Raw genomic sequence first — 23,104 nt, 5'->3', positions numbered from 1 at the left:
GAGGAAGGGGAATAGGGGAAGGGAAAGAGGAGATACTGGGGACTGAAATGGACAAATTAAATTCCATGTATGCATGGTTATGTCAAAATGAACCCAAGTATTATGTATGACTATAATGCACTATACAACTTTATTATTTTTTTTTAAAAAGGCTGGGGATGTAGCTCAGTGGTAAATCATTCCTGCATTCAATTCCCAATCCCTAATACTACCCTCCCCTTCCCACAAAAAAATCTGGCGAATAAAAGAAACTTACCATAGTGCAAATCTTAATATAGTAATGAATCTAGATGATAAGCAGTCAGACTCATAAAGCTGTTAGATGAAAATTTGTTGAGAAATGGGTAAAATATAATGGATAGAATAAAATATATTAAGAATCTCTTTGATTAAAACTAAAAGCTCTGAATAGAATACAAAAACCAAGTATCTAAAGACTCTGAAAAGTAAACGATAGCAGTCAGTTTCGGAAGGGAAGAGAAAATTAGAAGATTAGCTTATGTAGTAGTGAGCTTATAATTTTTTTTCTTTATATGACCTAGCTTTAACAGAACAGTTTGTTGGATTGTAGCACTACACATGGGATGGAGCTATTAACAAGAACTCCAAGAGAAATCCCTCGTTTCTAGCCAGAGGACAAGGAAAAGTAGCCTTCTTCTTTTCTCTCCCCACTTGCCCTCAGACCATCTCCACTTGTCAAGTTTCATTGCCATGGTGACACCAGCTCTTAAAACTCTCAAAGAGAAACCATCTCTGGCCAAAGGAATCAAGAAGATGCCCCTGAAAGCCAGGGCATGATTTGGAAATTTCAAGAAGTGAGCCCTAAATTGTGTGTCTGAGCCCACAGAGCTGTACATCCAAGCTGTACATGCACAGAACAGAACCAGAGAAACATAACCAAGACTTAGAGTACAAACTATGATATAAGCCCTTGCACATACTGCAGACTTGTCCTTGAGTGATGCAGGCAGAGGATGAATCCAAATAGTAAGTTACAGGCTTTGAAAGCTTAGTTGACTTTGGTTCCACCACCTACAGAAGGCAAAACAAAACTTGCGGTCTAAACTTAAAAATTCTCCAGAGGATGTTATTAGAATCTAGAATCTTGTAGCCTAATATTCAGAATGTCTAGAATATAATCCAAAATTGCTTGACATACAAGCAGGAAAATCTGACCATTTCTTACTGGGGGGGAAAAAAAAGACAATAAACAGATGTCACCTTTGACGTGATACAAAAGATGAATTATCAGAAAAAGATAATTCTGTAGTAGCTCCTGCTCATGAGGTAAGAGTAAGTACTTAAAATGAATAGAAAGACAGACCATAAATTTGTAGGATTTGCTTCTAAGACTCTAGATTTTCCCTGTGAAAAATAGAAATGAAGCTGGGTGTTGTGGTAAATGCCTATAATCCCAGCTACCCAGGAAGCTGAAGCAGAAGTATTGCAAATTTAAGGCCATACTGGGTAACTCAGCGAGACACTGTCTCAAAATAGAAAGGGCTGGGGTTGTAACCTAATGCTAGAGCACCCCTGAGTAAAATCCTCAGTCCAGAAAAAGAAAATATTATATGAAGGAATTAAATAGAAATTTCAGAACGGAAAAATATAGTATTTGAAATATAATTTACTGCATTGGCTTATCACAGAATGGAGATGACAGAGGAAGAAAGTGAACTTGAAGATAGATCAGAAGAAATATCATCATCAAAAAAAAAGAAATATCATCAAGTCTTACATCTTCTGTATAAAGAAAGAGCATGTTTCTTCTGTAGTACTTATTAAGTCCGTACTGCACTCTGTGAAACGGGGTCCCAAGCCTCTGGCTGGTGAATTAGCATCCTCCATCTACACAGCCTCATAGCCTCATATTCCTTATGTGCTGCAGAGATCTGTCTGTGTAATTGGAGCCCATCTACCTTGCCACTCCACAGATTCAGAAAGCATCTTGGCCTAACCCTATCTCAGACCTCATCATTTCATGGGTAGGGACCAGATGATCAACTAGTGGATTAAAATAATAATCATCTATGGGACTAAATATACCCATGTGTGTTTTTCTTTGAAAGCCTTGAAAGTATATAGGGACAGAGATAAGTAGAAATGGATAACGTGTAAATCAGATTGTAACATCTTATAGTTTAAAGAGAACAAATTTATCTTTAACACAGGCTTAGAAATAATGATTATTTTAGTGAAGAATAAATGATTTATGGTTGTTGTTTTCTGAATGTGTGGTTCAGGATGCTTATTTTAACTCATTTTCAGATGGTTGTAAACTTGCTTGGCCTACTTCACTGCACACAAATGCCTTGGCAGTTTATGTATATTTTAATGAGTCAAAACAACTGACTTTTTTATGAGGTGATTACACTACAAAAAGTTTGAGGAATACTCTTGACCATGATAACAGATATATTTTTAGTAGCATTTTAAGTGGCTCTAGTGATCTCATGATAGAGTATGTATGTCAACATGTTGATATTAAATTGTACATATTAGTTACATGTTATTAATTATCTGATGAGAAAGCTCTAAGCCCAGTAGTTGTATAATAATACTTGCTCAAATTTCCTAACAAGTTCCTCGAAGATTTATGACACTAATAAAATTCTATGCTGCTTTCAGGTTGATACAGTTTACTTGTTTCTTTTTCTGGAGACATTTTGGAAATTTGTACACATTTGGCTTTTTAAAACAATAAACTGTTTCACAAATTCTGGGATTTATTTCATCTTGTTTGGAAGTCTATTTGAGGTTTAGAAATCATGTCAATTTTAAAATATCATATAGCAGTTAAATGGTTTTCCAAAAGGAAAAATATGTTCTTATTTTCATTTAGATATTAACAAATTTTCCCATTTGGCACATTCATAGTCTCTTGCTACCATATAATAACAATAAAGTTAGATTTTTAGTTGCAGTTGAACTCAGCAGCCCAAATCATCATCTACTTTTTTTTTTAAATAATTTCCTTGAAGAAACATGAAAGGAATAGTTCAGAAGTTAAGGAATATTTTAACTATTAATAGATCAAATTATTCTTTAATGTTTCTTTGCTTCAAAATATTTGATTTTGCTTTTCTTATTTTTTTAAATTTGTTGTTTTGGGATATACATGACAGTAGGGTGTATTTTGACATTTTATACATACATGGAGTGCAACTCATTACAATTTTGATCCCATTCTTATGGTTGTACATGATGTGGAGTTAAATTGGTTGTGTATTCATATATGAGCATAGGAAAGTTATGTCTGATTAATTCTGCTCTCTTCCAAAGAAAGACTTCTTGATTCATGGTACATAGTAGACATAATAAGACCTTTCAAAGATATCTCTATTCTGATTCCCAGAATCTGTGACGTGATAAGTTACATGGCAAGAAACAATTAAAGATTGCTAATCAACTAACCTTGAACTGAGATTGTCCTGAATTATGTTTGTTGGTTCAGTGTAGTCACAAGGGTCTTTTAAGTCATAAGGCAAGAGTGAGACAGAAGAGATGTGTGGGCAGTCTCTTGAAGCTTAAAAAGGCAAGTAAACTATTTCTCTGTTAGAGCTTCCAGAAAAGAATGCAGTCCTGCTCATACCCTAATTTTAGCCAAGTGACTCCAATTCATTGAACTGTGAGATAATGGACTAAAACAAAACAAAAATTTTTTTTTTAAGTTTGTGGTCATCTGTCACAGCAGGCATAGGAGATCAATAGATGGTAGCTCTGTTTAGGTTTTTACAAATAGCATACACCATAAAGTTTTTATAGCAATTAATTGAATCCTGGTTTACATGACAGTTTGATTTTCTGTGAAGATAATTCTAGTTTATTATATGAAAAAGACATTTGTGCTGATAGTATCTTGGGCATTGATGGGCAGATCTTTAGTTACCCAAGGATCTTTGTTTTCTATTTCACAGGAATGGTAAGAAGTCTAGTGTAGCTGGAGAATAGGAAGTATGGGTGTACCGTGAGGATAGAATGGGGATGAAACTGAAGACATAGATTAAAGCTAGAAAGGAATTTTGGTATTCTGTGATGTGGCAAAACAATCTTCAGAAACCTTGGTTTCAGTTCAACAAGTTCCTCATTTTGTGTTGTGTGCACATGTTGTAAATACTGTAAATTGGGATCCCTAAGTTTTTATTGTTAGCACTACTTGAGCTATATTTGAGTCGTAGTCATAAATAGCTCCTAAAATGTCTTGTCTACATGATAAATGTGGAAAGAACTCTAGCAAAAAAGAAAGAACAGAGCTTAGACAAATATGAACAAGAATGAAGCATTTCTGATAGAGGTTGTTGAACAACTTGACCAACTAGACTGCCACTGTGTTTGATTTTCCTGACAATCTCCAGTAACTTACCTTGCTCCTTTGGGTCTTTACTAGGATGTGAAACTGAAGGACAGGCAAAAATTTGTGAGCTGGGATAATTTTCTTCTTTCTTCTTTCTCCTTCTTCTCCTTCCTTTCCTCCTCCTCCTCCTCCTCTTTCTCCTCCTCTCCCTCTTTCTCTTTCTCCTGCTCTCCTCCGCTGCCTCCATCGTAACATAAACAAATTAGAGCTATGTTGCCTTTTTTTAAAAAAGGTATGTTTTTGTCTGCTTGCATCAGGGATCACGTTATCCTAGCTTATAAGAGAAAGGGATAAGGTACTTGACATAGAGAATATAGGCGGGCAGGGTGGATCATTATTGGTAATAGTGACTTCCAGAATAATAGTGGAGTGAGTGGGAGATAGGAAGAGCACAAAATTGTTGCACAAGAGTTCAGGAAACTGAATTATTTTATATTCGTTGAAAATTGAGAAGGGTAAAACTCTTTAGGGAATGAGAGGACTTGTCCTGGGAATTTGTGAATAGCTACAAGAAGAAGGGGATAGTAGATTCAAAGCTGGGATTTTAGAGAGAGGAGAAAGGAAAATAATTCATACACGACAATAGGAATAAGAAAGCTTCCCTACTCCAAGGCATGTTGAATCTGAGTTGTGGAAAAGCAAACAGTCATTATTTCAAAGCTCTGTAGATAGAGCAGAATCCTTAGAGGAGACTGAGGTTTCATTTGGTGTTGTAAAAATGAGGAACATTATTGAGGAAACAGGACATTTTGATGATGATATACTGTAAGTTTCAGAGGACATAGAGAAATGATTTTGGAAATGAGGAAGGAAGGGAACAGGCATCAGTGGAGTGGGGGATATACAGAGTGTATGGAGGAATGACCTGGAAGTCTTAGACTTCTGGTAATTGATATAAAAAGAATATAGAGCACAACAGAATTTGTTTTAGGCAAATTATTGCAAATGTCTAAGGGGGAGAGGTCTATGAAAGGCAGATTTATTATTGGTGCTTTGTGATTATATATAATAGTGGAATTCATTGCTATAGATGTGTAAGTGCACACATTATAACAGTATATTTGGTCAGTTTCATTCTTAAGCACCTCCCGTTTCACTCCCACCCTCCCTTCCCCTTGTCAACTTCCTCTGTTCCATCTCCCTTCTGTTTTCATGAGATTTCCCCTACTTTTTTTTCTTCCTTTTATTCTTTCTTGCTTCCACATATGAGAGGAGACATACAACCCTTGGTTTTCTGAGTCTGGCTTAATTTCACTTAACATGATGATCTCCAGTTCCATCTATTTTCCTGTAGATGACCTAATTGCATTCTTCTTTATGCTGAATAAAACTCCACAGTCTGTATATATGCCACATTGTCTTTATTCATTCATCTGTTGACAAACACCTAGGTGTATTCCATCACTTGGGTATTGTGAATTGTGCTGCTGTAAGCATGGGTATACATATATCACTATTGTATGCTGCTTTAAGTTCTTTTGGATAAATACCGAAGAGTGGTATAGCTGGGTCATATGGTGGTCCCATTCCCAGTCTTTTGAGAAACCTCCTTACTGATTTCCATAGTGGTTGTCCCCATTTACAGTCCCACCAACAGTACATAGGTGTATTCTTATCCCCACATCCTCTCAGTATTTAGTATTTATTTGTATTCTTCATGTTTGCCATTCTACCTGGAGTGAGATAAAATCTCACTGTAATTTTGATTTGCTTTCCCTAATTGCTAAAGATGTTGAACAAATTTTTTCATATATTTGTTGGCCATTAGAGAGAGGAGAAAGGAAAATAATTCATACGTTGCAACAGGAATCAGGAAGCCTCCCTACTCCAGGGCATGTTGATCTAAGTTGTGGGAAAGCAAACAGTCATTGTACTTTTTGAGATATGTCATTCAGTTCATTTGCTCATTTATTGATTGGGTTTTTTATTTTTTTGTTTTTGAGTTCTTATATATTCTGGATATTAATCCTCTGTGAGAAGGGTAGCTAGTTAAGATTTTCTCCCTTTCTGTAGGCTCTCTTTGTACTTCGTTCCCTTTCCTCTGTAAAAGCTTTTAAGTTTGATGCATTACATTAATTCTACATATAGTTCCTGTGTTTTAGGAGTCCTATTGAGGAAGTCATTGCCTATGCCTGTAGGTTGGAATGTTGACCCTATGTTTTCTTCTAGCAGTTACCAATTTTTTGCTCTTAATCTCTAGGTCTTTGATATACTTTGGGTTGATTTTGGTGCAGGGTAAAAGATACTAATCTAGTTTCATCTTCTACTTGTGGATGCCCAGTTCTCTAGCACCATTTGTTAAAAAGGCTATCACTAGGACCAGTTTTTCTTTTTCTCTGAAGAATATCATGGGTATTTTGGTAGGTGGGGATTGGATTGAATCAGTAGATGCTTTGGTAATATGACTATTTCAATAACATTAATTCTGCATATGCAAGAACATGGGTGGACCTTTTATCTTCTAGTGTTTTCTTCTTTCTTAAGTGCTTTATAATTTTCATTATAGAGGTCTTTCACCTCCTTGGTTAGAGACAGTGTTAAAATATTTCTTTTTGTACCTGTTATGATTGGAGTTGTTTTCTTGATTTCTTTTTCAGTGTGGATTCATTATTAGTATGAAGAAAACCTATCAATTTTTTGGATGTGGGTCTTTTTTTTTTTTTTTGGATTGAACTCAGGTTGAAGCACTGAGCCACATGCTCAGCCCTATTTTGTATTTTATTTAGAAACAGGGTCTCACTGAGTTAGTTGCTTAGCGCCTTGCCATTGTTGAGGCTGGCTTTGAACTCAAGATCCTCCTGTTTTAGCTTCTGAAGCCGCTGGGATTACAGGCATGTGCCACTGCGCCTGGCTCTGGATGTAGATATTGTATCCTGCTATTTTTGCTAAATTTGTTTATCAATTCTAGAAGTCTTCTGGTGGAGCTTTTGGGAATTATATAGGATTATAAGTATAGGATTATACCATCTGCAAACAGGGATAATTTGACTTTCTTTCCTATTGTATCCCTTGCTCAATTGCTCTAAAATTTTAGGAACTGTATTGAATAGGAGTGGTGAGAATGGATGTTCTTATTTGAAGGAAATTATTTCAGTTTTTCCCCATTTAGTATGATATTGGCTTTGTCATATGTAAGTCTTTTTGATGTTGAGATAAGTTCCTTCTTTGCCTAGTTTCTTCAGTGTTTTTATCAGGCTTGGGTACTGATTTTTCTAAAAGGCCTTTTCTGTATCTTGTCAAGATGATCTGTGATTTTTTCCCCCCATGAGTTTATATGATGAATTATATTTATTGATTGGCATATGTTGAACCATCCTTGTATCTCCAGAATAAATCCTACAAGATCATGAGGTATGACTTCTTAATGTATTTTTGACAATTTGCTAACATTTTAATAAGGATTTTTTGCATCTATGTTCACCAGGGATATTATTCATTAGTTTGCTTTCCTTGACATGACCTCATTTGTTTGGGTTATTAGGATGATGCTGGCTTCATAGAATGAAGTTGAAAGTGCCCTCTCTTTCTAGTTCATGGAATAATTTGAGTAACATTGACATTAGTTCTTCTTTATTATTAAAAATTGCTTATTTGTGGCACTAGGGATTGAAACCAGGGACACTTTACCACTGAGCCAAACTAACAGAGAGCCACATGACTAGCTTTTGGGGGGGGGGCGGGGCAGGGGAGATAGGGTCTCATTAAGTTGCCCAGGCTGATCTTGAACTTGCTATCCTCTTGCCTGAGCCTCCCAAGTAGCTGGTACTGGAGTTTGCCTGTTTTATTGTCCTGCTAAGTGTGTTGTGAAAGTTTTCAGTTGAAGTCTGTTTTGTATTACTTGAGTCAGCCACTTATGCTTTCTTTTGGTTTCTATTTGACTGGAATATCTCGTTCCATCCTTTCTCTTTCTGTATATGTATGTCCTTAAATTAAAAGTGGTTACTGATAGGGAAGAGCTTATTACTGATAGGGAGGACTCTTTTGTCCCTTTTTCCTTTGTGCTGTCTTCCTTTGCATTTTATTGATTTTTTTTTTGGTATTGTTATACTTTCATTCTCATTTTTTTGTATACTATCAATATTTTATGGTTATCATGGGGCTTTTAAAAGCATAATGATCTATCTTAAGCTAATAACTTATATTGCATACAAAAACTTTATGTTTAACTTACGGATGTCACAAATTGTGTCCATTTATATTGTCTATTTATTAATACATTTTGTATTTTAACTTCTATTCTGGAATTTGAAATGATTTATTTATTCATGATTTTAAGGGTTTTTTTCCGTTTAGAAATAATTTGTAGAACTTGAAAAATTTTTTGCATTTTTTTAAACAGTTTTAATTTTGTTGTGTTTAAAACTATTTAAAACCATTTTCATGAAAACAATCTATATAATTTGAATAAATCTGACCTTTTTTTTTCTTGTTTAAACAGAATTTTGAGGCTGATGGTCATATAGAAGAATCCTTGAACTTATAGTTTTCTGAAGAATCAGTTCAAAAGATCCCCAAAGTACAAAAGGTAAAGGAGGTGCATCTTATAATGCATCACTGAATGACATTTTTCCAGTAAAAAAATAAATAAATAAAATAATCCATGAATATTTTCATACACTACTTTTAGAAAGGGTTTGTTTAAAAATTTGTCTTTTTATGTTAATTTATCAAAAAACATTTGTAGTTTATGGTATGGATGTTAGGTGTAGTTCTGTCCAGATATTACTTAATTTTTATTTGTTCTTTTTAGATATATATAACAGTAGAGTATATTTTTTAAATTTTTATTTTTTAGTTGTCAGTGGATCTTTATTTTATTTATATATGGTGCTGAGAATTGAATCCAGTGCCTCACACATGCTAACTTAATGCTCTGCTGCTGAGCTACAACCCCAGCCCAAAAGAGTATATTTTGACATACGTATGTGGAGTGTTTTAGTCATCTTTTTCACTGCTGTAATTAAAGAACTGACTAGAACAGTTGTAAAGAAAGAAAAATTTGAGGGCTCATTGTTTCAAAGGTCTTAGTCTGTCGGAGGGTGGCTGCATTCCTTGGGGCTTGAGGTGAGGCTGAATATCATGGCAGAAGAGTGTGGCAGAGGGAAGCAGCTCAGGAAGCAAAGATAGATCTCCCCTTGCCTAATACAAATATATATCCCAAAGCCATGCCCCCAGTGCCCTAACTCCTCCAGCTACACCCTACCTACCTTCGGTTACCAGTTAATCTTATGCAGATATTAATTCACTGATCGGGTTAAGGCTCTCACAGCCCAATCATTTCTCCTCTAAACCTTCTTGCATTGTCTCACACATGAGCTTTTGGGGGACACCTCACATCCATACCATAACATGGCATATAATTTACTCTAATTAGTCTCCCATTCTTATGGTTGTACATGATGTAGAGTTACACTGGTCATGTATTCATTTATGAACATAGGAAAATTATGTCTGATTCATTCTACTGTCTTTCCTATTCTTATTCCCCCTCCCTTCCCTTTATTCCCCTTTGTCTAATCCAATGAACTTCTATTTTCCTTCCTCCGCTTATTGTGTGTTAGCATCTGCACATCAGAAAGAACATTTGACCTTTGGTGTTTTGGAATTGGCTTATTTCACTTAATATGATAGTCTCCAGATCATCCATTTACTGGCAAATGCCACAATTTCATTCTTCTTTATGACTGAGTAATATTTCATTGTATATGTATACCACATTTTTTAAATTCATTCATGCGTTAAAGGACACCTAGGTTGGCTCTATAGCATAGCTATTGTGAATTGAGCTGCTATAAACATTGATGTGGCTGAGACACCTAGTATGCTGATTTTAAGTCCATTGGGTATATACTGAGGAGTGGAATAGCTGAGTCAAATGGTGGTTCCATTTTAAGTTTTCTGAGGAATCTCCATACTGCTTTCCAGAGTGGTTGCACCAGTTTGCAGTCCGGCCAGCAATCTATGAGTGAACTCTTTGACCCCACATCCTTGCCAACATCTATCGTTACTTATATTCAGATATTATTTTAGATAATGAGTATACAATAGGTAACACCCAGAAGCCACCCCTGCTTTTATGAAGATTGCTTTCTAGAGGATGACAAATGTTTTGTGATTAGTACTGTGCAGATAATTAACGTGTATAATGTGGTAGAAACTGATGATTGCTCCCTTTAGGTAGTCCAAGAAGGATGTATTGAGTGGAGTCATTTTAGTAGAGATTGGAATAACAAGGTAACATGTGCAGATCTGAGAAAAGAGCTTTACTGGCAGTGGGAACAAAAGTGACTGAATGTAGGATGCTTAAGCAACAGTGCACATGTGGCTGCAGTATAGTTATGTGATGAGGAGAGTAAATGGAGGTCAAGATGAAAAAGAAAATTGGGAGAGAAGCAAATTTACAGTCGTATCAAATGTTCTGATTTGGCTAAATAGTGTTTTGGATGCCTTTGACATTTCTGTAGATGTGTCAAAATACAGTGTTGTATATATGACTGCAGTTGAAAATCTGGTCTGAGATCATAGATTTGGAAATCATTTGCATATAGAAGTACTCAAAGTCAAATGACTAGATTAAATTATTTAGGAAGTGTAGACAGATTGAAAAGTATTCGACCCTGGCTTGTGCCAATATTAATTGTAGGAGAAGGAGCAAACATTAAAATGAATGGGAAAACAGGAAAATGTTCTGTCCCAGAAACCAAGAAGAGAAAATATTTAATAAATCACAGCTACCAAGAGGTCAAATGGTGAGTACAGTAAAACAGCAATTAGATTTGCCACTATGAATGTTTCTGATGAAGAGTGAGTAATCTCATCAGAGGGGTAGGAATGAAAGTCCATGAAGAGCAAGAATGGGAAACCTCCATTTTGAGATGGCAAACAATATGATTAAACTTCACCTATTTTTGAAACTTCATTAAAAGTAAATAATGTAAAAGGATTTCCCAAATAATGTAGCCTCACAGGATAGGGAGAATAGGAAAGAAAACAATGGCAACAAAATGTCAAAACCTGAAAAGCAAAAGAAAGTGTAGTTATTTTCCTGCAGAATTAAGAGTTGTAAGCAGCTATGGGAAAGCCGAGAAACAAACTTCTTGGCAGAATAAAACCTCAAAATATTTTTGTAAATTGAAAGCAATGTTCTGAAAAAAGGATTGAGGGTTGCAAATCTTTTTAAGAGGACATTGTATTCCATAGCTCGCTCTTATCTCTGAAACAGACAACTGCCCCTTCTGTGATTTAGCAGAATTATGGATATTTATGCTCTATCAAGGATAAAATAAACAACAAACATAGCTGAGAATGGGAATAAGATTTTGAAAACAGGGGATTTAAGAACCCAGGCTAACGGGTATTTATACACTTCAAGCAAGAGTGGAGAATATGCTTTTCTGTACATTGTAACTGGCCTGAGAGAAAAGGTCTGAAGATAATTACATTGAGAGTTCCCCCAGAGATATAGTCCAACTTCTATCTCCAAAGTAAAGTTCACAGTCAAGAATCCTTAAGACAAAGCTTCCAGTGGTCTTTCTAGTGCTCCCTCCCCCAAATTCGAACCTGTGGCCAAAGATCACTAGATATCTGAGAAAAACCTCTTAAGTGAGAGACAAAGGTCAAAACAAAAGAGAGAATACCAAGTTGGGGGAAATGGAGACCAGATAGGAAAGTGAAATTAAGAGAAACATAAGCCTACCATTTAATAGTTTCAGAAAGGTTAAAGTAGATTCTGCATCTAGGAAATATGAAATAGAAACAAAGAGAAGTGAAATTAGAAATTTAAAAAAAAACTCAGTGGAAAGGTTGAGGAATGAAACTGGTATGTTAAAGCAAAGAGGAAAAAGAGATAAAAGTGGGAGAGAGGATGTGATACAATGTAACTAGGATCTCTAACATTCAAATAATAGGATTTCCAGAAACACAGGATAGAGGAAATTGAGGAGAAAAAGAATAGAGAATGATTCAAGAAAACTCCAGAACAAGAGGTCATGAATTTTTCATTAGAAAGTACCTATTGAAATATAAAAATAAATTCAAATGGGACACGTCACTATAAATTTTAAACACAGGGTGGATTCCAGGGTGGAAGAACTAATAGGTCACATATAAAGAATTAGTACTCAGAATGACTTTAGGTTTCTTGGCACCATACTGGAATTTTCAAAATGCTGAAGGAAAAATTATTCTTACCCAGCATGTAGTGTACAGCTAAACTCTTTTTTGGGGGGTTAGGGGGTATTGGGGATTGAACCCGGGGTGCTTTACCACTGAGCTACATCCTCATCCTTTTTTTGTTTGTTTAATTTTGACATAGGGTCTCACTAAGTTGCTTAGGGCCTAATTTTGCTGAGGCTGGTCTTGAACTTGGGATCCTCCTGCCTCAACTTCCTGAATCACTGGGATTATAGTTCTAACTGAACTCTAGGTTACATACACATTATTGACAGTTTCAGACTTGTGAGGTCTCAGAAAATGTACCTGCCATGTCCCCGTTTTCAGGTCATTATTAAAGGAGTTACTCAACGAGAATAAAAAGTAAACTAAAAAGGTGAAGGCCTAAGTTACAAGAAACAGGGCATGTACCTTAACTAGAGACCTAGTGAATTACCAGGACGATGCTGAATAGTGATGCCAAAATGACAACTGATCTCCAGGTATAGTAGATAACACCTAGTCCCAGTGTGAATGGAGTAAAAGGTTCCAAGATAAAGAGTTGTGAGAAGGTAAGATCATTAGAATATAATGTGTTCGAGGATATAAAGAGTAGATTTAGGGTGAAATTTGGGGCTAAATTGGTAATAAGTATGCACAAAGATAGTTAAACAATAAAACAACAACACTGACTGTAGAAGGGGAACATAAATACAGTATAGGACTACATGGCTGGGCTGTGAATTGCATTTACAGGAGTCAACATAATGTTAATTCCAAAACACCCACTTAACCAAAATTATGATATTGGAAAGTTGGGGAGGTGTACATGTGAATGAGCAGTTTTCCTGGGAAAGGGAACAAAAAAAAGTGGGACAGTAGCTGAAGGGGGTTGGTGTGTTATTTTGTTTGTTTAGTGTGGTTTTAAGATAAGATATATATGTTAATATGTTGATTATAATGATTATAAATGGAGAAATTAGTGCTAAGACTGGAAAGTTTTCAGAGATAGCAACAGATAGGATTCAGGAAAACAAGTAGTATCATGTCATTACTAATAAGCTGCACATTTATTTTTAATACAGGATGTGGTGTTTTATGTGTCAGGTTTCTGTTCCAAAGAGGAACTGACAGATTTTCTGTATTATGTGTAATGTTGTATGCTGAATTAAAAAATCTGCTTCTTTATTTGCGAGTTGTTTAGTTTCTTAGTTGCTAATATCTCCATTTGATGAATGTTTTTTAAGCTAATTTTAAAAATAGTGTTTATGAAAGATGCATGCCACCATTGCTTCTGGTTGCCATAAAATAGCAATGTCATGCATGCTTACTTGGTAAGTCAAATCACTGAATGACTATGGGTTTCAGTGGCTTATGTAAAGGAGCATTTAATTCTTAGCTATAACTATAATTGGTGAACTTTGAATTCTAGTAATTACAACTGATCCTTTCAGAGAAATATTTTTACATATATTCTGGCCTTTTAATGTCAATTTTTTTAATTTGATGATAAAATTTATTTTGTTTTTAGTAGAATAAAGTTATTCTTCAGTTTCTGTAGGGATATGGCATAGCATATAAAACTGAATCTTTCTTAGAATCCATAGCATTGTTAAGTGTGACTAGCTAGTCTTTTCAAATTGAAATTGTGTTTCACAGGGTACTCCCCAGACAGTGTTTTGGCTGTTCCTTTGTTATCATTTTGTTAATATGATACCCTTAAAGACATTTGCTTTAGGGTACTCAAATCAGGCCTTGTTTCTCCTTGTTTACCTTTCCCTTACATAAAAGCATGTTGATCAGCAGGCTGGAGAAATAGGAGGGAATCCTGAGCTAGACTGGGAGAGAAAGTTGTTTAAGATGGATAGCAAATATTTTTTGGAAGAATATTGCTAACAAAAGTAGCAAAACAGCCTAATGAAGAATCAGTTATATATCTTAAAAACTGTGTTGGATTCACTGTTTTTATAGTCAGCAAGGCCCTTCTTATATATTACAAGACTCAATTCTTGATTTTTAAAGTTTTTGGTACTGGGAATTGAATCAAAGGATGCTTAACCACTGAGCCACATCCCCAATGCTTTTATTTTATTTTATTTTATTTTATTTTATTTTATTTTATTTTATTTTATTTTATTTTATTTTGAGACAGGGTCTCGCTAAGTTGTTTAGGGCCTGGCTAAGATGCTGAGGCTGGCTTTGAACTTGTGATCCTCCTGCCTTAGCCTCTCCAGCCACTGGGATTACAGCATATGCTACTGTGCCCAGTTTGTTTTCTATTTTTTGTCATGTAATTTTTATATTTTTTATTGGTGCATGACAGTTATATGTAATGGTGAGATTTATTGCTGCATATTCATGAATGCTTATGATATAATAAAATAATTTGCCAATGTTATTCTTCAGGGTTTCCTCTTGCCCTCCTCTCCTACCTCCCCCTGTTTCCTTTACTCATCTTTCTTTGATTTGCATGAGATTCCCCACTCCCAAAACTTTCTTTTTCTTTATCTTCGCTAGCTTCTACATATGAGAGAAAATATACGATCATTGGCTTCTGATTCTGATTTATTTTGTTTAACATAATGTTTTCAGGTTCCCTCCATTTTCCTACAAATAACTTAATTTCATTCTTCTTTATAGCTAAAGAAAACTCCACTGTGTATATATACCACATTTGTTACTTTATATCCTTTTACCTTTGATGGACACTTAAGCTGGTTCCATAGTATCTAATGTGAATTTTACTGCTACAAACATGGGTATACATGTATTGCTATTTATGTTACCTTTAGTTCTTTTGGATATATATCAAAGAGTGGTATAGCTGGGTCATTTGGTGGTTCCATTACTAGTCTTTTGGGGGAACCTCTATAGTGCTTTCCATAGTGGTTGTACTAATTTAAAATCCTGCCAACAGTGTAAAAGTGTTCCTTTTTTTTTTTCACATCCTCTCTAGCATTTATTATTGTTTGTATTCCTGATAGCTGCCATTCTTAAGGTACAGAAAATTTTCTGTTATTTTCCTAAAGAGATAATTCATGATATAACTTATATCTCACAATCCTCTTTAATTTAATCTCTAAAGTTCTTTTATATTCTGATGATGGTTACTTATTTTCTTTCATACTGACTGAATGTTCAGTGCTGGCCCCTTTGTCTTCCAACTCTGAGATTTTGTCTTCAATATGATCTACTAGACTTTCTTAAATTTTTTAATTGTTTTTTTAAAATACATGATGGCACAATGCATTACAATTCATATTACACATATAGAGCAAAATTTTTCATATCTCTGGTTGTATATAAAGTATGTTCACACCAATTCATGTCTTCATACATGTATTTTGGATAATGATGTCTATCACATTCCACCATCCTTGCTAACCCCCTACTCCCTCCCTTTCCCTCCCACCTCCTCTGTCCCATCTAGAGTTCATCTTTTCCTCCCATGCTCTGCCTCCCTACCCCACTATGAGTCAGCCTCCTTATTTCAGAGAAAACATTAGGCATTTGTTTTGGGGGGGATTGGCTAACTTCACTTAGCATTATCTTCTCCAGTGCCATCCATTTGCATCCTGCAAATGCCATGATTTTATTCTCTTTTATTGCTGAGTTATATTCCATTGTGTATATATGCCACATTTTTTTTAATCCATTCATCTGCTGAAGGGTATCTAGGTTGGTTCCACTGTTTAGCTATTGTGAATTGTGCTGCTGTAAACATTGATGTGGCTGTGTTCCTATAGTATGCTGTTTTTAAGTCCTTTGAGTATAGACCAAGGAGTGGGATTGCTGGGTCAAATGATGGTTCCATTACCAGTTTTTTTCTTTCCATATTGGCTGCACCAATTTGCAGTCCCACCAGCAGTGTATAAGTTTACCTTTTCCCCCACATCCTCGCCAACACTTACTGTTGTCTGTATGCATAATAGTTACCATTCTGACTAAAGTGAGATGATTTCTTAGAGTAATTTTGATTTGCATTACTCTAATTGCTAGAGATAATGAACATTTTTTCATGTATTTGTTGATTGATTGTATATCCTCTTCTGAGAAGTGTCTGTTCAGGTCATTGGCCCATTTATTGATTGGGTTATTTGTTTTTTTGATGTTTGGCTTTTTGAGTTCTTTCTATACCCTAAAGATTAGTGCTCTATCTGATGTGTGAGGGGTAAAAATTGACTCTCAAGATGTAGGATCTCTATTCACCTTACAGATTGTTTCTTTTGCTGAGAAGAAACTTTTTAGTTTGAATCCATCTCATTTATTGATTCTTGGTTTTAATTTTTTGCACTACAGGAGTCTTATAAAGGAAGTTGGGGCCTAGTCCCACATGATGAAGATTAGGGCCTACTTTTTCTTCTGTTAGGCTCAGGGTCTCTGGTTTAATTCCTAGGTTCTTGATCCATTTTGAGTTAATTTTTGTGCATGGTGAGAGATAGAGGTTTACTTTTATTTTGTTGCGTATGGATTTTCAGTTTTCCCAGCACCATTTGTTGAAGAAGGTATATTTTCTCCAATGCATGTTTTTAGCACCTTAGACAGACTTTATTTTTCTTTTATCTTTTTTTGAGTGTTTTGTGCCTTTATTTTATTTTATCGGTTATTTTTGTAGTTATAAATGACAATAGAATCCATTTTATCTAGAATCCATATAATTATACAAGCATGAAATAGATCTTATTCTAATTAGGATCTCAGTCTTGTGGATGTATATGATGTTGAGATTCACTGTGGTGTATTCATATATGTACATAGGAAAGTTATGTCAGATTCATTCCTGTCTTTCCTATTCCTTTCCCCCTTCCCTTACTTTCATTCACCTTTATCTAATCCACAAAACTGATGATTTTTTCCTCTCTCCTCTCCCTTATTGTGGGTTAGCTTCCACATGTCAGAGAAAACATTTGACCTTTGGTTTTTTGGGGATTGGCTTATTTCACTTAACCTGATAATCTTGAGGTCCATCCATTTACCAGCAAATATCATAAAGTCATTCTTTATAGCTGAGTAATACTCCATTGTTTTTATATACCACATTTTCTTTATCCATTTATCTGTTGAAGGCTATCTAGGTTGGCTTCATAGCTTAGCTCTTGTGAATTGACCTGTTATAAACATTGATGTGGCTGCATCACTGTAGTATTGCCAATTTAGATTCTTTGGATATATATCATGAAGTGATATATAACTGAGTCAAATGGTGGTTCTATTCTTAATTTTTTGAGGAATCTCCATACTGCTTTCCAGAGTAGTTGCACCAATTTGTAATCCCATCAGGAATATATGAATGTACCCTTTTCCCCACATTCTTGCCAATATTTATTATTACTTGTATTCTTGACAATTGCTATTCTGGCTGGAGTGAAATGAATTCTTAGAGAAAAACCACACTAATTGTTAGAGATGTTGAATATTTTTTCTTATTTTGCTGTCTATTTGTATTTGTTCTATTGAAAAGTGTCTGTTTATTTTTTTTCCCCTTTTATTCATTGGGCTATTTGGATTTTTTGGTGCTAAGTTTTCTGAGTTCTTTGTATATACTGGAAATTGACAGCTTATCTGAGGTGCAGGTTGCAAAGATTTTCTCCCATTCTGTAGGTGATCTCTTCATTCTCTTGATTATTTTGATTCTTTTCTTTGTGGTGAAGAAGATTTTTGGTTTGATACCATCCCATTTATTGATTTTTTATTTTAGTTGTCTTGTTGAGGAAGTCAGTCCCTAAGCTGACATTTTCTTCTAGTAGAAGCAGGGTTTCTGATCTAGATATTCATCTAGCTCTTTGATCCAATTTGAGTTGAGTTTTCTGTAGGGTGAGAGAAAGGGGTTAAATTTCATTCTACTACATATGGATTTCCAATTTTCCCAAAACCACTTGTTGAATATGCTATCTTTTCTTCAATTTATTTTAGTTGATGTCTTTGTCTAGTATGATATACCTGTATTTATGTGAGTTTGTCTCTGTGTCTTCTGTTCTATTCCATTGGTCTTTGTGCCTGTTTTGGTGCCAATACCATGATGTTTTTGTTACGGTAACTCTGTAGCATAATTTAAAGTCTGGTATTGTGTTGCCTGCTTCACTTTTAGAGAGACTTTCAATCAAACATGTTATTTGATTTATTGTGTCTTTCATTTGTTTCCTTTTCAATATCTCTATCTCCTTTTTGAATTTCTCATTCTTATCCTGTCCTGACTTCCTAAATTCATTTAGTTGTTTTTTTCTGTATTCTCTTGGAATTTATTAATCTATTTAGAGTCATTGTTTTGAATTCCTTATGTGGTATTGCACCCACTTCAATATCTTTGAGTCTCTTGCTAATGAATTATGAACTGTAGTAAACATCATGTTACCATATTTTTTCTTATTTCTTGTATTTCTTTGTTGAGTTTTGTACATTTCTCTCCCTGGCTTACGTGTAGTTCTTTTTAGGGCCTACCTAGCTTTCTCTTGCCCAAGGTGTTTTTGGATATCAGGTTGTTGTGTTTTTCAATATATTTCCAAGTGGGTTTTGAAATATAGTTTCCCTGTTAGTTCTTTGGCGATGAGTAGCATATTTTGATATAGTGTACTTTGTGTTAGAGCTTGAGGATTCCACTTTCTTTATAGGTCTCAAAAGAGTCAGGTCCTCGTGGAGATTTGGTAGTTGTGCTGTATGTAGCAGGGTATATGAGGTACATCTTGTGTGGTTGCTCTTCTTCACTTAACAACTGTAGACATTCTTAAATGGTTTGGGAGAAATAGATTGGAGATCCCTCTTAGATGTGGTATCCACAGTCATTTTTTTCTTTTCTTTTCTTTTCTTTTTTTTTTAAACCAAGGATTGAACCCAGGGGCACTTTACCACTGAGCCACGACCCAACCCTTTTGATTTTGTATCTTGAGACAAAGTCTCGCCAAGTTGCAGAGGGTCTCCCTAAGTTGTTGAGGCTGGCTTTGTGATCCTCCTTCCTCAATTTCCCAAACTGCTGGGATTAAGGCATGTGCTACTGCACCCATCCCAGTGTTTGTTTTAATTCTCTTTTTGCCGTAGGAGTGGGTGTCTATGTGTGGGGCCCAAGGACCATTCCCAAGCCATTCATACTTAGGGCCTGGTAATTAGTTTGGAGTTTTTGTCACTTCAATTGTTTGTATCAAAATATCACAAAGTTTGAGCATGGTAGTTTGTGTGTGGAGCAAGATACAGCATTTCTCTTGGCTGGGATTAGCTCTGCAGCAGAGTCTCTACCCTCTTAATTTGTAGTGTCCCAATAGCATCCCAGCACTCACTGAGAAGCAGTAATCCTGCTGCTTGAATCTCAAACCATGGAGCAACTGAAATCATAGCCACCCTCTTACTCCACCTTCTTGATCTTCTACCCTTTGATAACTAAACAGGCATCCTGATGGTTTATAAGGTGTCTTGTTAAGTAAGGCTCAAATCTGACCTTTTCAGTAGTACTGTTCTTTTTTAATTCACCCAAACTGACTGTTACCTTTGCCCTGTTCTTTTTGTCTAATGATAGAGCCAATCTCTATCATTACCATGATAAGTATTTCTTCTGTTGGATCAGGGGAGTGTTCTTAAATGATCTTTAAATTCTCTTCTGGCCATAAATTTCTGCAATTATGTTCCATTTGCACATGTTAGCCTGGACACTTAAAAATCAGAGTATTTTATCAGGTGTTAGTCTTTTTAACTCTTACTTTTGATTCCTTCAGTCATTTTCTTTTAAGAATTCTTGGCCTTCACAGTGCCTTTTCTGCAGCCAAAACTATAAAGACAGTGCAGTTTCATTTATCAAGCATTATTCTCTCTTCTGCTTATGAAAGTCCATTGGAAAACAGACACAGTGTTATCAGCTATGGTCCAAGGGTCGTATTCTGTCACTCAGTTCTTGTGTTACCACTGGAGAAAATGTCAAACAAAACACCAAATGTAGTATAGCAAAGTTTAGGAGAAAGGAAAGATGTCCTCAAGGGAAAGAATGGGTTGTCTCCAGACAGGAACAACTCGCCCCTTTGTTCCTTAGTTTTTAAAACTGGGGTTTTATGGAAGTTTCTAGAAAGTCCCATGTAGCTACTACCTCCCAATTCCTGAATGACAGTAGAATAGCATCAGATTTTTAAGTCTCTGCTGTGCGTTATTTTACCGACAGGTACCCAGGCAAAATCTATGGGGGGTGCGGTAGATGTTACTATTACAGAGATATTAAAATGATATACTGAAGATCTGAAGACAACTCTCGGTCACTTTGGCTCATGGTGACCAACTCTATTTGGAACATTTTTTAGAGATTTTATGTTCATTGACTTTTGCTTCTAATTATCTTCCTGATTCTTCAAAACTTTGGTCTGTATAAAGGTCTCAAAAGTTACCTTTCAGAACAAGTTTTGTCCTCCTCATTGGCAGGGTGAGGGTATTCCATTTCTTGTGAATAGTTGTGAGGATAACAAGTTGTTTTGCAACGAATGTAACATCCTATTGACTTAAGCCAGTGCAGTACCAAACTGGTCTTAGGTAATTGCTTTTAAAAGAAAGCATGTCAAACACTTTTTTATATAATTGTTGATTAGTTGTATTTCTTCTTCTGTGAAGTGTCTGTTCAGTTCCTTAGCCCATTTATTGATTGGCTTATTTGCTTTTTTGGTGTTGAGTTTTTTGAGTTCTTTATATATCCCACAGATTAATGCTTTATCGGAGGTGCATGTGGTAAAGATTTTCTCCCAATCTGTAGGCTCTCTCCTCACTTTATTGTTTCCTTTGCTGAGAAAAAGCTTTTTAATTTGAATCCATCCCATTTATTAATTCTTGATTTTACACCTTGCACTTTAGTAGTCTTGATAAGGAAATCAGATCCTAGGCTGACATGGTGGAAGATTTGGGCCTATTTTTTCTTCTATTAGACTCAGGGTTTCTGTTCTAGTGCCTAAGTCTTTGATCGACTTTGAGTTGATTTTTCGTATAGGGCTATAGCTAGAGGTTTAATTTCATTTTGCTACATATGGATTTCCAGTTTTGCCATTTATTGAATAGACTATCTTTTCTTCAGTGAATGTTTTTGGCACCTTTGTCTAGTATGAGATAACCATTTTTATGTGGGTTTGTCTCTTGTGTCTTGTATTCGGTACCATTGGTCTACACATCTGTTTTGGTGCCAATACCATGCATTTTTATTACTACAGTTCTGTAGTATAGTTTAAGGTCTGGTATTGTGATGTCTCCTGCTTCACTTTTCTTGCTAAGGATTGCTTTAGCTATTCTGGGTCTCTTATTTTTCCAAATAAATCTCATGATTGCTTTTTCTAATTCTATGAAGAATGTCATTGGGATTTTAATAGGAATAGTGATGCAACCACTTCAATGTTTATAGCAGCTCAATTCACAATAGCTAGACTATGGAACCAACCTAGGTAACCCTCAATAGATGAATGGATAAAGAAAATGTGGTATATGTACTTAATGGAATATTACTCAGCTTTAAAGAAGAGTAAAATTATGGAATTTGCCAGTAAATGGTTGGAGTTGGAGAATATCATGCTAAGTGATATAAGCTAACCCCATAAAACCAAAGGCCAAATGTTTTCTCTATATGCACATGCTAATTCACAATAAGGCAGGTGGCACTAGGGAATAACATCACCTTAGATTAGGTAGAGGGAAGTGATGGAAGGGGAGGGGAGGGGATGTGGGGATTGGAAAGATGAATGAAACAGACATTATTACTGTATGTATATATGTGACTGCATGACCAATATGATTCTGCAACATGTACACTCAGAAAAATGAGAAATTATATCCCATCTATGAATGATATATCATATAAATGCATTCTACTGTCATGTATAACTAATTAAAACAAAAATAATTTTTTAAAAAAAGAAAGCATGTCGAGGGCCAATGCATAGGCTTGGTCTGTAGAATTATCCCCTTAACTTCATATTCCTACTACTCTTGTCTGTTAACAGCAGAATATGTTAGATTCTCCTTTCTTAATAGTACTTTAAATTTCTTTGGTTTAGTTGGAGTTACATATTCAAACTTTTAAAGAAAGATGATTATGTTTAAAGTAGAATTTCTTATGCCTCAAAACTGTTAGTATATTTCATAGACTCAAGATAGTTATTAAGTATTTAATTCATGACTATAGACATAAGATAAATCTGCCTTATATTTTCAGGAAATCTACATAGAATTTAGAGAGTCAAATTTTAGGCTTGTGATTCAGTTTAAAAGCAGTGAGTTTTAATTACTTCTGTGTATAAAAAGTGTGAGGCCCTTTCTTTATTTAAGGCTCTTCTCTACTGATTTGCCTTCACCCCTCCACCACTCCTCTTTTCACTTTATGCTCTAGTAATTAAAACTTTACATTGTAATATGCCTAGTTTTCCTATGAAGAAAATACTGAATCTCTTGAGTTACCAAATAAGTTCTCTCATTTCATAAAGCCCTGTGCTTTTGTAAATTTCCATTCCTTTGGCTTAGAGTCTTTTCAGCTGTTACCCCTTCCTGTCTTTTAGTCTTTTATTTCTCAAACTTAAATGGTTATATGCATTACAAGGAGATCTTGTGAAAAGGTAGATTGTGATTCATAGGACTGTGATTGAACCCAAGATTTGC

The 23,104-nt window shown here is 35.3% G+C and overlaps 1 protein-coding gene across 13 annotated transcripts in view; it reads left to right on the top strand.

Moving 5' to 3' along the window:
* Positions 1 to 23,104, top strand: part of Clock (clock circadian regulator) — a 111,509-nt gene that overhangs the window by 31,100 nt on the left and 57,305 nt on the right. For 10 of the 13 annotated variants that reach the window (XM_040292405.2, XM_021722811.3, XM_040292408.2 and 7 more), the window contains one exon: positions 8,793 to 8,879. The exons of the other annotated variants lie outside the window; for them this stretch is intronic. The gene's annotated coding sequence lies outside the window, so the exon portion shown is untranslated. The remainder of the gene's footprint in view (positions 1 to 8,792; positions 8,880 to 23,104) is intronic. 13 annotated transcript variants of the gene reach the window in all.

Source organism: Ictidomys tridecemlineatus, chromosome 9, assembly GCF_052094955.1.
Source record: "Ictidomys tridecemlineatus isolate mIctTri1 chromosome 9, mIctTri1.hap1, whole genome shotgun sequence".
Taxonomy (NCBI): Eukaryota; Metazoa; Chordata; class Mammalia; order Rodentia; family Sciuridae; genus Ictidomys; species Ictidomys tridecemlineatus.
Note: the sequence above shows the minus strand (reverse complement) of the source record. Positions and strands in the feature narration are given on the sequence as shown.